At 42.5% G+C, this 14971-nt stretch overlaps 2 long non-coding RNA genes across 4 annotated transcripts in view; both read left to right on the forward strand.

The window, feature by feature from the left end:
• LOC308465207 overlaps window positions 1-6523 on the forward strand; it is a 35765-nt gene extending 29242 nt beyond the window's left edge. For both annotated transcript variants that reach the window (XR_013980351.1, XR_013980352.1), the window contains exons 2-3: window positions 3878-3996; window positions 5937-6523. This is a non-coding gene — a long non-coding RNA (uncharacterized lncRNA). The remainder of the gene's footprint in view (window positions 1-3877; window positions 3997-5936) is intronic.
• A 207-nt stretch (window positions 6524-6730) lies between these two features.
• LOC308465220 lies at window positions 6731-10087 on the forward strand. Of its 2 annotated transcripts, none has more exons than XR_013980364.1 (2): window positions 6731-9359; window positions 9854-10087. It is a non-coding gene; the product is annotated as an uncharacterized lncRNA (long non-coding RNA). The 2 variants fall into 2 exon arrangements; XR_013980365.1 differs by having other exon boundaries at window positions 9859-10087.
• The last annotated feature ends 4884 nt before the right edge of the window (window positions 10088-14971 follow it).

The raw sequence follows: 14971 nt of genomic DNA on the forward strand, positions 1-14971 counted from the left end.
TTGGTTCTGTAGTGCTTAGAACATTAGACTAGGACCTGGGAGATCGGGGTTCAAATCCCCTTTTGGCGATGAAGCTCACTGTTGTGAGCTTGGGCCAGCCGCTGCCTCTCAGCCTAACTTACCTCACAGGATTGTTGTGGGGATGAATTGAGGAGGGGGAGAACTATGTATACTACGGTACCTTGAGTTCCTGGAGATAAAGGAAGGATTCAATATGTCAGTCAATCAAGTCTCTTCCCTGCTATTTTTATATTTATCCAGCTAAGTTCTACCTAGAGTCAATCTATTGAAAACAGAGGACTTAAATTAATCTATCTGCCGTAAATAGGACAAGCACTGCATTCTCTGTCCCGACAAGTGCAAGCTGTTTCTACATGCACACACCATGTTGTGTGAAAGAGTGTACACTTGTTAATTTGCACCACTCAACAATTGTTTATATTGATACATTGACTGTACAATAGGTGAATGTTATATTTGAATAATTTCATGACTGTAGAGACTGTTTGTGTACACGGGTTCAGAGACTGTACAGTTGTTGAGTGTAATGTGTGGACACCCCATATCACCTCAGTGTTTGAGCAGGGAGTTCTCTGCTGGCCTTGTGGCTCCAACATAATTCCAAGAAAATAGTAGAAATAAATAGACATAGCCAATTTTGTGCGATCATTTTCCAGCTCTGGTGATTTATAATATAGTATGAAACTAATGTGAGATAATATGAACCTACTGTTAAATGGAGTGTTTTTTAAAGGACTATGCACACACATACACAAACACTTGAGGCCTGATTTAGGGCTTTGGAGTGGCCCCAATCTGAACCAGGACAATCTGGGGCTGACCTGATCCAGATCCAGATCTCAGACCAGACACAAACTGGGAGTCTTTCACAGTCTTTAATTTGGGTTTAACTCCCTAATTAAACATGTGAGCAGACAGGCACAGCCTGCTCCTCAATGTCTGACCCCTTTGCAGTTTCAAAGCCCTGGATCACTCCAGTTGGACATGATCTGCACCAGGGTGATCTGTGGTTTCCTCAGCCTGCTCTAGCTGAATCCCATGTTGACCCAAATTGATCCAATTCAGTTCGAGATCTGGGATCACAGTCACACATTAATGCTTTTGAATAACAGTTGCTCAAAATCACAGGAGGGGATCATGTTGTTGCATTCATGTCAATCTTCCACAAAACAAAAAGGGAACGCGGTAAGAGGATAGGACATTGAGTTTTTGCTTACATTATTCACATTGTCATCAAAGATATATGTATTTTGCTCATTGCATGTTCCCCAAGCATATTTTCCAAAGATTAATGGGATATGTAGAAAGTTAATTTGGGATAATGGTCCGCTTCCTTTTGATTTGAGAGAATGCAGCTGCCAATAACAGAAGGAGGATATTCCAGACATTGCTTTATATTTTATTAGTTTAGCCAGTGTGGTGTAGTGGTTGGAGTGTTGGAGTAGGACCTGGGAGGCCAGGGTTCAAGTCCCCACTCAGCCATCAAGCTCATCACTCGAAGGGTTGTTGTGATGATAAAATGGGGATGGGGAGAACTACAATACAACCTTGGGCTCTTGGTTTTTGTTTTTTTTTAAAATATTTATTGAAAATTTTTAAAATTACAAAAGAGAACAAAGCAGAAAAAAAGAAAGAAAAAACAAAGAAAAAACAAACCACATCAAACAATACAAATTCAAAAAACAAAAATACACCAAAAACACTCAAAAACAAATCCATCATTCTCAAATCCTCAACTGTCATTACCTTCTTTCTTTGACCTCCTCCTCCTCCCTTTTTTTGTATCCTAGTTGTAAATTGTCGCAGCAAATCCTTTCCATATTTCATAATATTCTGTCATTACATTACCTTAATCTATTTTAATCTTATCTTACTATAAAGAACCTTAAAGCTTAAAACTTAAATCTTATTTTTACCAACTTCTCATAACCATAATATTCTTACATAATTCTTTAAACATTTTTGCTAAAGCCAAGTAATTTCGTTCCAACCTTTTTCTAACATTCATCAATTTTATAAAACAATCCTAGTAGCAAAAAAAAGAAGGAAAAAAAGAAATAAAAACAATCCAGCCTTCATCCAGCGTCCCTTCCTCCTGGCCCCGGGTTTTGTCAGTCCTTATTATCCCATCGATCTAGTGCATTAACCTGGTAACCTTGTATCCGAGGCCCTTAAGTCTCTTCCATGTCCCTTCCACAGCTCTTCTTCATATTTATAACTGTATTTTCCTTTGTCTCCTGCTCCTTTCACTCGTGGGAACTCCGGCTTAACAATGTTTTTGACCCTTCTCGACAAATCAGCCCCTTTTCCATAGTCCACACTAAACTCCATGTGGTATTTAAGAACATGTTTCAAAATCCCTCCAAAATTAAGAGCCCCCACAACCCCAAACATCTCATGGCCCATTGCCAGACTTGAAAGGTCCAAACATCCCTGCATAGGGGGGTCTATCCAACCCCCCATTTCCAAACCAAACCAAACTTTATCTTTCCAAATCTGGCTTTTTCCAAGTTCATTTGTCAAGTCCAAAAGCTCATGTTCCTGCTGGGCCACAGCTCCCTTCATCTCTGGCGCCCAAGATTCAGCAACATCCTCTTCCCTCATCTGTTCTGTCAGGGCACACTCCTGATTTAATTCCTGGGTGGGCTCCGTATAATTTCCCACTGCCTGTTCAAAATTTCTGATCGCATCAGTCATCAAGTCCGTCTTCTCATGTAGCTGTTCCAGTAGGGCATTTGTTTTACAGAAAGCACGCAACAGAGCTTCTGAATACATTGTCCTGCAAGGTCAGAAGTCTATTCCCACGATTGTAATCTGTAACAGCTGCAAGCTCCCCGGAGTTGGTTACAGTTTCACAGTCTACCTCTAGGGGGAAAACTTCAATTTGTTCTTTCTTTTAAAGACAAGTCTAACAACAAAGTTTCCTTTTTCAGATATTTTGTCAATATTTGTTCCTTTAAAATGCGAAGGGGAACAATGGAATCAGTGTTTCTCTTCTTATAGCTATCTGTCAAAAACGTTTGTCTCTGGTCAATGAGCTTCAAAAAACGTCAGTCCTGACAACCTTGGGCTCTTGGGAGGAGAAGTGGGATGTGTTGTTGAGCTCGTGTCTACCTTTCACAGCACGAAAAAGTGAACACGGGGAAGAGGCTGGGACATTGAGTTTTTGCTAACATTATTCACATTGCTACAGATAATATGTGTACTTTGTGGTATTGCATTGCATGTTTCCCAAGCATATTTTCAAAAGATTAATATTTAGGAAGATAGTTTGGGATAATTGTCAACTTTGTATTATTTAGGAGAGTGCAGCTGCCCATTTAAGAAGGCAGTTATTCCAGACATTATTTTATAGCTTATTAGTTTATTCAATGTGGTTTATTAATTAGAGTGTTGGACTAGGACCTGGGAAACCACAGTTCAAATCCTCATTCAGTCATCAAGCTCTCTGGGTGATCTTGGGCCAATCATTCATTCTTAGCCTAGACTTCTTCACAATGTTCTTGTGAGGATATATATGCCACCTTGAGCTCTTGAAGGAAAAGTGAGATATAAATGCAATAGATAAACAAACAATAAATAAAATGAATGAATGAATGAATGAATAACATAAAGCATATCTTTCAACACATACAGATGATTGGCAAGTTTCTTCTTCTATGAATAACCCAACTTGGGTAACTGTAAAGATGGCTTATTTAAATCCCCTCTTTGGATGACTTTTATTGGGTTCTACAAAACAAGGGACCTCCAACACGTTCAGTTTTAGCAACTAGAGAGATATGGAGTATATTGTCTCAGCAGTTACAATTTGGCCCAAATAGTCATGCTAAATTTACTTAATTCTGTAATCCAGATTTGAAGATAAGGAGGTGTGGAAGAAACGGACCGAATATGAGATGCATACATTAGATCACCTGTTAAGATGGAGAATTATTGCCTTTTCCTATTTTGCGGCTTAAATATAAATGACAGGTGAGTGAAAAACTCAGTTGCCAACATCTGCTGGGGTCTATTTATGGTTTATCTGCTTTAAAACCTTCACCGTCTCACATTGTATTGGGGGGAATTATTGGATCCCTTTAGAATGCTAAATCCACATCTGTAGTTTATAAATGCTTTATGAATCTTTTAAAGATTAATGTTCAGGAACTCAGAGAGGCATGGAATAGGGAATTATAATGTGCCACAAAGCCTAAGCAATGGACGCTTGCTTCGGAATCTGAAGTATTTGAAAATTTTCCTTAGACTTTAAATGGTGTTTGATGCAGCAAAATTTAACGTTATGAGTATGTTACTCCAAAATGTTTGTATAAAAAGTATAGAGGTTGTCACTTCTGTACTGTCATCTTGGGGAGATGGGCCCTAGGACAGAAAGGAAGGGTAGGGTGTTCCTTTAAAACACACACACACACACACACACACACACACACACACACACCCCAGTGGATATGGATCCTTCCTAGTTTATGGCATGTAGGAACCATCTAAATGACTGGTGGTGAGCATCAAACTCAGGGACCAAATGTGGGCCACAAAGACCTCTCTATGTGGCTCTCAGGACTCTCCCCAGACCACACCTTTTATTCAGTGTTTTTCCCTGGTTGTGATGTGTCCTTGAACTCTGATCATGCCCTCTTACTTGCCGCAATGGAGGGTAGAGAGGGGCAAGTGGAAGTGTTTTGGTAGAAAGCAGCCGAGAACACAAAGATAAAATTCCTATTTCTTCCTCTGTCCACTTTTACCTCTGAGCCTGCTTCCAGCTGACAAGTGGCCCCTGAAAGATTGCCTGGAAAGAGCAATGTTCTAAATATCTCATTCGTATATCTATATATCCTTATCTATATCTCTCTAGATATCATCTATATGATTGAGAGTGTTATAAAATCAACAAAGGGCGGTTCACCCAAGCTTGTTCTCTCTCCCTCTCTAAGGTAAAGGTAAAAGGTAAAGGACCCCTGGACGTTAAGTCCAATCAAAGGCGACTATGGGGTTGCGGCTCTCATCTCACTTTTCAGGCCAAGGGAGCCAGTGTTTGTCCACAGAAAGCTTATGTGGCCAGCATGACTAAACTGCTACTCGCGCACAGAGGACCATGAGAAGTGCCAGAGCACACGGAAATGCCGTTTACCTTCCTGCCACAGCTGTATCTATTTATCTACTTGCACTGGCATGCTTTTGAACTGCTAGATGGGCAGAAGCTGGGACAGAGCAATGGGAGCTCACCCCGTCATGTGGATTCGAATGGCCAACCTTCCGATCTATCTATATCTATATCTATATCTATATCTATATCTATATCTATATCTATATCTATATCTATATCTATATCTATATCTATAACTATAACTATAACTATAACTATAACTATAACTATAACTATAACTATATCTATCTATCATCTATCTATCTATCTATCTATCTATCTATCTATCTATCTATCTATCTCTATATCTATCTATCTATCTATCTCTATATCTATCTATCTATCTATCATCTATCTATCATCTATCTATTTATCTATCATCTATCTATCTATCTATCTATCTATCTATCTATCTATCTGTCTATCTATATCTATCTATCTATATCTTCTATCTATTTATCTGTATGTGAAGTTTTAAATTCTTATAGCAAAACGTCTTAGCTTCCACCTTCATCAGTGATTAAGTGATTAATCGTCTTAGTAATTGACTCCATCCTCCAGGAATGATGGCTAAATAATGATCAGCACTTGCAGCCTGAACTTTGGAAAAAGAGGGAGTGATAAATCTTAAGGCAATCTAGAGCTACATAGAGTAGAGTAGACTTGCCCTGCCACATTTAGGGAAGCCTTTCTGATGGTTTCTCCTTCCCTTGAAATGCCTTGGATCTTTGTTGCTTTTGGTTAAGTTCAGTCTCAACCCTCTTTCCAGGTCTCACCATCAACTTGGCTCATTGCATGATTGAATGTGTTAAACAACTTCCGTCTCTCAGCAATGTGTCTGGTGAAGGCAACAAGTGGAGGACAACCCACACTGGAACTTGAATTATGACCTACATAGGTGCTTTGCCCACACATAGATGCAGAGAATGAAGACACAAAACAACAGTGCATGATTTAAATATGGGCCACAAATTCATAAGCCTGATATGCAGCATTCTTGACTAGGTCAAAGCAAAATTCCCAAACTTAAAGCAGGTATGAATGCACCCAAGGAGGAAAAGTCAATCAAAAGAGTCACAAGGGCTGGAAGAACTTTCCTCCACGGATCAAAGAAAGCTGCTTTATAGAGTCAGATCAATGGTCCATCTAGCTCAGTACAGTGGTACCTCGGATTACAGATGCTTCAGGTTACAGACGCTTCAGGTTACAGACTCCGCTAACCCAGAAATAGTACCTCGGGTTAAGAACTTTGCTTCAGGATGAGAACAGAAATTGCATGGCGGCAGCACAGCAGCAGTGGAAGGCCCCATTAGCTAAAGTGGTACCTCAGGTTAAGAACAGTTTCAGGTTAAGAACAGACCTCCAGAACGAATTAAGTTCTTAACCTGAGGTACCACAGTATTGTTTACACCAGTGATGCCAAACTTGGCCTTCCAGGTGTTTGGGGACTACAACTCCCATCCTCCCTAGCTAACAGAACCAGTGGTCGGGGTTGATGGGACTTGTAGTCCCAAAACAGCTGGAGGGCCAAGTTTGGCCATCACAGGTTTGGCCATCACACAGATCAACAGCATCTCACAAGGTTTCAGGTATGGGGCATTCCCATACCTCAAGCAGGTATACCATAAAACAGTGGTGGCCAATGTTGTGTCTACCAGATGCCCATGGACTACAACTCCTACCGTCTTGACTGATGACCATCCTGGCTGGGGACGGATGAAGTTTGTAGCCCCTGCCATATGGGGTTGGTTTGCGTACACCATGCTTTTCCACTCTGATGTACTCTGGGGTTGGCCATGGTCTTCCTGGGACTTTCCTTCAATTGACACTAAACCTGCTCAAGCCAGGATGTTGGACTGGGAATTGGGAACTGGGAATCCAGAGTTGTAATCCCCAGTCAGTTATGAAGCTCACTGAGTGACCTTGAGCCAGTCATCCTCTTTCATGGCTATTAGCTATGATGGCCAAGGTCCTCTTTCATGGTTAGAGGCAGTAATGCTTCTGAAAACCAGCTGCTGGAAACTGCAGGAGGGGAGACAGCTCTTATGTTCAGGTCCTGATTTGTGAGCTTCCTGATGGGTCATCCGGTTGGCCACTGTGTAAATAGGATGCTGGACTAGATGGGCCTCTGGGTTGCTCCCTTAGGCTGTTGTTGTTGCTGCTGCTGCTGTTACAATTTATTACCTGCCCTTTACTGTAAGGTCCCAAGGCAAGTTACAACAATTAAAATACCACATTAATACTAATATATAATATCACAAAATATTAAAACCTCTGAAAAATGGCAAAAGTAAGTTGGGTCTTGAAAATATACATTTTCAAGCATAATCCTACAACATAATATTGTTGAATGAAGGCAGCGAAAGGGTTGAGAGAACTGATTCGGGGGATGTGGGATTATGATAGAGGCAACAGAGCAGGCACCAAATCACATATCGACCAGGTCTTTTTAAAATACAGTGGTACCTTGGATTAAGAACTTAATTCGTTCTGGAGGTCCGTTCTTAACCTGAAACTGTTCTTAACCTGAGGTACCACTTTAGCTAATGGGGCCTCCCGCTGCCACCGCACAATTTTTGTTCTCATCCTGAAGCAACGTTCTTAACCCGAGGTACTATTTCTGGGTTAGCGGAGTCTGTAACCTGAAGCGTCTGTAACCCGAGGTACCACTGTAGTGATGGACAAAAAATTATAGGAGTGCCCTCCATTTGAAAGGCAAAGTCAAATGCATGAATGGAAAGCTGAGCAACAGCCAATTACAAGTCCCCAGCTGTTTAGAGATAAGCATCTTCTCTCTGTATTCTTAACTATCAGGAAGAACTTCCTCAACCACATAAAAAAAAACACTTCTTGTATCTCGGACAGTTGCACCACTTGAAATCTCAGTGTAAGCTTCTGAGAACAGGGAGCTGCCTTATTTATTTGTTATCGTGTTTATTTCAACTCCTCCACCGCCTCTTCCACTGGATTCCTTACCACTCCTTACCATGGTGGATTGCAAGATTTGAAAAACACAGGATTAGAATCAGTTAAAGGAATATACAATCAGAAGGATGGAGTGGGTCACATATCTAATTTGGATGGCTTTTGAAAAGGATCCAGAAAATCTGTGGTACATAAAGCTATCAATGAAGACTGCCAACATAGCATGTGTTTACAGACTGAGAGATGTCACATGATTCGTGAGTAAGGAATCCCCAAAATGTCTTCTCCATCAGCAGCTGGTGTTATGGTGTGGTCTAAGAGGCCAGAGTAAATATTGTCTCCCTCTTGACCCTTCTCACTTCTGGAAACAATATGGCCCTCTCGCTCCTGGTTCTATTCCCCTCCCTTTCCTTGCCATGCGATGCCTTGCCTGTACTCCCCATGACAATGACCTTGGACTGTATTGCATCTCAAACTCTGCCTTCCTTGGCAAGCTTTTTGCTAAGAGGTTTATACTTCCTCTTAGGTTGGGAGACTAGCCCCTAAGTTGCTCCATGGGCATGTGGCATTCTCCCCACTCTGGATGGTTCTATTAGGCAGCACAGCACTCTTCCACTCAGAACTGGTTGGTGGCCCTTATGACCGGTGCCAAACAGCTTTCACTTCAAATTCCAAGAGTGCCTGAGCTTTGTAGGAAATATAAAGTGGTGGCCTATTACTGGGGCTTCACAGAGTCCTCACCATCAGTGGGCCCTAGCAGGTACCTGAGAATGCTGGGTAGTGACGGTTCTAACCCTGTAGCTCACTATGTGAGTCCTTCAGAATGTGCCATGACTTGTATAGGCTTGGCCTAACTGCTGTGTAAATCACAATAGAACCCTTTTGTTAGGAGGCAGCATGACAGCAACAATGCACTGGCCACCATGTCACTCTGTACCTTGTCACACTTTGAGTTGTCACTTGTTTTAATGTAGCATGAGGCTCCATAGACCGGAGCAAGCTTCCTGGTTCCTGATGATCATCAGATGATGATCTGTGCTCCGGATGATGATCATCTATGCTATGTACCTGTACAAGCAGGTTGAGGCCAAGTGACAATGGGCAGACATGGTTCAATCCCTGAGAACCTCCAGTTTAAAAGGACCCAGCAAAAAAGAGCAACGAAAGAGCTCTCTCTGCTCTGAGACTTGGTGATAGACCATAGCTTAGTAATAAAGCATCTACTTTGCTTGAAGGAGATTCCAAGTTCCATCTCTGGTGTGTTCAGGTAGGTCTTCAAGAGTTACTGCCAGCCAGCAAAGAAAGTAGCAAGTAGATTAACCAATTGTCTGGTCCAGTGAAAGGCAGATTCCTGTGTGTCCTAGTAGCCAGCTGGGCCTGAAGGGCATTGGAACTCCAGCTGGATTCTGATTGGTCAGGAGAGCAACCTGTGTCTATCCAGGTGTTACCCCTAATTCCCATCATCCCTGACCATTGAGTGTGCTCTTTTTGGGGTGTTGGGAGCTGGAATTCAAAAGCTTCTGCATGGCACCCCATTAGCCACCACTGTTCTAATCACTAAACCAATCTTTAAGTGTTTTATGTGCTGCTCTGCTGAAGGAATAAGGTGCCTTGATTTTTTTAAAAAATAAATAAACTGGGTGTAGGTCTACTCATGCATTTTTCTTTCTACTGACTCATTTTCAACAGTGAAAATGCTTTTAATTCAGGCAAGATCTCATTTCTTTCTTTACAACTTTCATCTCTGTTATGTTGGGTAAGGGCAGGATTGCTTAACTCCCACTTCAAGGGCCTGATCCACCATGCTTCCTGGGGCTGATGGGAGTTACAATCCAGTAACATCTAGAGGAACAAGACGTTCCCCACACCTGACCTACATCAAACTCCTACAATTTTTCACACAGATTATCAGATTGGCTACTTTGAATGCCCAATCAGAAAGCTTGGGCATATCTTCGTGTAATAAATGAACTGACGTTTGTTTGCTTGTTTGTATGTCATGGATCCTAAGTCATTTTTGTGTGATATGTTGCTTTACCGTAAACAGCACTGTGGACCTTTATGAAATCTTTAAAACACCCTTCATCAAACAAACAAACAAACAAACAAACAAACAAACAAACAAACACTTCTCCCTGCCTGGAATGACTTATTAAAGCAACAGTTCTTCATTGCCATTGCCATCTGCAGTTCTGTGTTTTCCCACAATGGGGCAGTCACACACACACACACACACAAACAGAGACACAAACATACATTTGAATGCTTCTCTTTATGTATCTGAAACAACACTACACAATCCCATTGCCTCCCCCCGGAGGGTGCTACCACCAGAGGCGTACCTAGGCTCCCTTGCAACCTCTACAAGGAGATGTGTTGGTGCCCTCCATTCCCCACTGGTCCCTTGCACCCTTGGCAAGGCTCTCTCCATCTTCCTTAATGATTTTTGCACCCCCTGGACCTGTGACCTTGGTGGGGGCCAACTTGGCCAATCCCTCAGTATGCCCCTAGCTACCAGCTACTTTGAGAACCACTAGTTGGTGAAGAGTTAGACGGGGGTCAGAACTTTCTTCCTTAAGAAGGCTGCCTTCTGCAGTTCTTGTTGGTTTCTGCTTTCCTTCACTGTGCAGCGAAAGGGCTTGTCACGAGACAGGTGTTTACATTCCACAGTCTGTACTGTTGGAGTTTCTCACGGGAAAGGGAGACTGGATGTGACGTACACTGGTTTCCTGTTTTTCACTTTGTGATTCTCTCCGAGCTGTCGAGGAGAGAGGATGCATTTTCTGCTCCGGCAGAGGCAAGATGTCTTTCTGTAATATACCAGCTTTGAACTGTAAATAAAGCAATATAGAGTATGCAGCACGTACTCCTCATCCTTCCGCTGGGCACGAGACTCTGCTTTAAACTAACACGTGGTTATGGGCTCCAGAAGTCGAATCGGAGTGCCGGCAAAGGATCGGAATGCAGAGGGACAGGTCGGATCGGAATCTGCTCTGCGCGTAAAAGTGATTGATGAGGTATGTGCTACTGCTCCGGGCAGCCTGCCAGCTTCTAGTTAATGGCTTTATGGCTGGACTTTGAACTTTCAAAGCCGTTTTGCCGGGAATAGGCAAAAGGCTCCCAGGCACAAGTTACTATGCTGGGGAAATCGAAAGTAACTTTTAAGTGCGCTTTTGGAATAAAGCAGCTGCAGCAGTGACGCAGCAAGATTTAAAGCAGCATAAATGACGCTGAAGGCTAATGCCAGAGTCATGATGGCCCTTCAGGATGCTTGTGGGATTCCTAAGCTCAACAAGAAAAATTATGCCGACTGGGTTCTGTATGCAGAGGCAATTCTGCGGAAAGAGGGTTTGTTTGAGGTGATTACAGAAACCCCCCCAGCTCCAGTTACAGATGCATGGGAAGCTAAGGATTCCAAAGCAAGGGGAACTCTTACATTGATAGTATCCCCAGAAGAGCTCTGTCTATTGCGTGATAAGACCTCAGCCAGAGAAATTTGGGACGCTTTGAGAGAAGCTCACTTAAGGACAGAAGCTGGATCCACTATGTTTTACTTTAACAAGCTGCATAATATGGCTCTTGCTGAAGGTGGAGATGTGCGTTTACATCTGATGGAGATGCAAAATCTGAGACATGAGCTGCAACAGAGAGGACTCAACTTTCCAGAGGCTGTGTATTCTTTCATGATACTACAATCTTTGGGTTCAGGTTGGGAGTCTGTTGCAACCCAGATTGCTGTGCAGCCAACCGCTCAGCTGACAGTGGACTTTGTTACTGCCGTGATATTAAATGAAGCAGATCGCCGGGGTGCTAGCTGCATGGGCAAGGGGGAGTCTTCACAGACGTCGTCCCATACTGCAGTGGAACCACCAGATGGCGCCAAAGCTTTGAAGGCAGTGAAATGCTACTCGTGTGGACGTCTAGGCCATATGAAGAGGGAATGCAGATATCCCAGGGCCAAGACAGAACAGCGCAGCGATAGCTCATCGCGCGGAAAAGGCCGAGGCAAAGGCAAAGGTCCGGTGTCTAGGACAACGCAGCACAAGGCTATGGTTTCACGCTTCACTCCAAAGGTTGCAGAGGTCCAGAAGACGTCTAGATCTTTCTTCGTTGTTGATTCAGCGGCGACCCACCACATGTGCAACGATAAGAGACTGTTTGTGTCTTTTACACCGCAGGAAGGTGCGATTCACCAGGCGGATGACCACACTATTCCCAGTAAAGGCTACGGAACTGTTGTTCTTCACAGTTTGGACTTATCGATACAAAATGTGCTTTACGTGCCAGACGCCAAACATAATCTGCTCAGCGTTGGACAGCTGAATGAGCGGAACATTGACGTTTCCTTCAAGAACAGGAAGTGCATCATCACAAAGAAAAATGATTATGTATTGCATGCTGAATATGTTGATCGTTTGTTTGTTTTGTATTATGATGATGTTGAAAAGGATGACACTTGTTGCATTGCAGGTTCTAACAAAAGTTTGCATGCAGAATGTATTCATGATTTTCACCGAAAATTTGGTCATTTGCATTTTGAGGCAGTATCTAAAATGCCTGCCTTGGTTGAAGGTATGACTATTAAACCCTGCAGGTACCACATGAAGTGCAAAGCATGCGCAGCAAACAAGGTGAAAATGGCTGCGAAAGGTAAGGTGTCTAGTAGGCAACCTACAGAACCATACCAGGTTGTTCATGCTGATTTAGTTGGACCACTAGCGCCCTCTTTGGGTGGAAATAGGTACTTCATGGTTCTCATTGATGCATTTTCTAGATATATTTTTGTGTACAATCTCAAGCACAAATCAGAGGCTTTTCCTAGGTTCAAGGAATTCTGTGCTTGGTTGGAAAATGTGCACGGTAAGAAGATAAAGACTCTTTTCACTGATCGCGGGGGGGAATTCACTTCTCAGCAGTTTGAAGCTTTTCTGACTGAGAAAGGAATTCAACACGATTTGTCTAGTCCTCGCTCGCCATGGCAGAATGGACTTGCGGAACGGGCAAATCAGACATTGCTTCAAGGGTTAAAAACCTTGCTGCATGATGCCAATCTTCCAGAGAGTTATTGGGCCGAATCTCTCTCGTGTTTTGTTTACAGTTACAATCGCAGGTTATCTTCAGCGATTGGTTGTACCCCCTATGAGAAGATGTTTGGCAAGAAGCCATACATCAAACACATGAAAATATTTGGTTCTGACATGTGGGTTCACTCACCACAAAATTCCAAGTTAGACAAGCGTGGATTGCATGGTATCTTTCTAGGTTATCAGAAAGGGTCTTACAGAATAATGATGACTGACTCTAAGACAATTAAGCTCACGAGAAGTGTTGAGTACAATGCAAAGTGGGGGGAGAATGTGGGAATTTTCCAATGTTATCCTGATGACGGTGATGAGACTGAGGATAGTCAAAAGCAACCACAACAACCCACTGATGAAGGTTCTGAGTCTGAATCTGAAACTGAATCGGGTGATTCAGAGGATTTCAAGAGTGCGAAAGCCTCTATGCGACCCTCTGAAAGCTCTGATCAAGAATTGGAGGAACCATTGTTCACAGTAGGTCGTTTTTCTCCTAAGAAGGAAGAGGAGAGTGTTGAAGACTTAAGGCTAATTCGTAGGTCACAGAGAGCCACAAAAGGCAGACCTCCAAAGAGATTTGCTGATGAGTTTGCTACGATAGCAGTAACAGCTGTTAAAAGCTCCAAGAAGGTATTTGAACCTTCAAGTTTCCAAGACATCCAGGGTTTGGATTCAAAGGAAGCTGAGCCATGGTTAAATGCCATGAAGGCTGAGCTTGATTCCTTAGAAAGGAACAAAACATGGGAGCTAGTTCCAGTAGTTCCAGGAATGAAACTGCTTGGAAGCAAATGGGTCTTCAAAGCGAAGACAGATCAAAATGGCAAGATAGTCAGACACAAAGCCAGATTGGTAGCCAGAGGTTTTGCACAGGTACCAGGTGAAGACTATCACGAGACCTATTCACCCACAGTGAGATATGAAAGCATTAGGCTTATGCTCAAGCTAGCTGCAGAGGAAAATCTACACATTAGTCACCATGATATTAATACAGCTTTTCTGTACGGATCTCTAGATGAATCACTTTATATGCTTCCACCTGATGGCGTACAGGTAAAACAGGGATTTGTTTGTGCTCTGAAGAAATCCCTTTATGGTCTCAAACAAAGTGCACGGTGTTGGCACACAAAACTCACTGAAGTATTGTTTTCTCTAGGTTTTCAGCAAGGAAAAGCTGATCCATGTGTATTTGTCAAAGAGGAGGGGCAAAAGAAACTGTACTGTTTGTTTTATGTTGATGATTTATTATTCTTTTGGAAAGATGTCGCAATGTACAATAACGCCCTAGCTCAACTGAAAGAGCACTTTGACATGAAAGATCTTGGTGAGGTAAACAACTACCTATCTCTGGAAATAGAGAGAGATCAAGATGGTAACATTCTAGTACACCAGTCACAGAAAATTGCTGATGTGTTAAGCAAACTAAATCTGATGGATGCTAACCCTGTAGACACACCGATGACAACAGGTTATCAGGTAGATGACACTGAAGAAGCATTTTCTGACACTACACTGTACAGGAGTGTGCTAGGCAAGCTAAACTTCATTGCCAGATGTTCAAGACCAGACATTGCTGTTAGCTGTAATTTGCTAAGCAGACAAGTCAACAATCCTAGTGTCAAGGATTGGAAAGCTCTGAAACGCATAGCGCGGTATTTGAAAGGCACTATGCATTACAGACTGAGATTTAACAATCAGAAGTCTGGTGGTCTTGAGATATTTGCAGATGCAAGTTTTGGAAGTGACACTACAGACAGGAAAAGTACGTCTGGAGTTTGCTACATGTACAATCAGAGTCTGTTTG

This window comes from Podarcis pityusensis (assembly GCF_964106645.2).
Source record: "Podarcis pityusensis genome assembly, chromosome: 16".
NCBI classification, from domain to species: Eukaryota; Metazoa; Chordata; class Lepidosauria; order Squamata; family Lacertidae; genus Podarcis; species Podarcis pityusensis.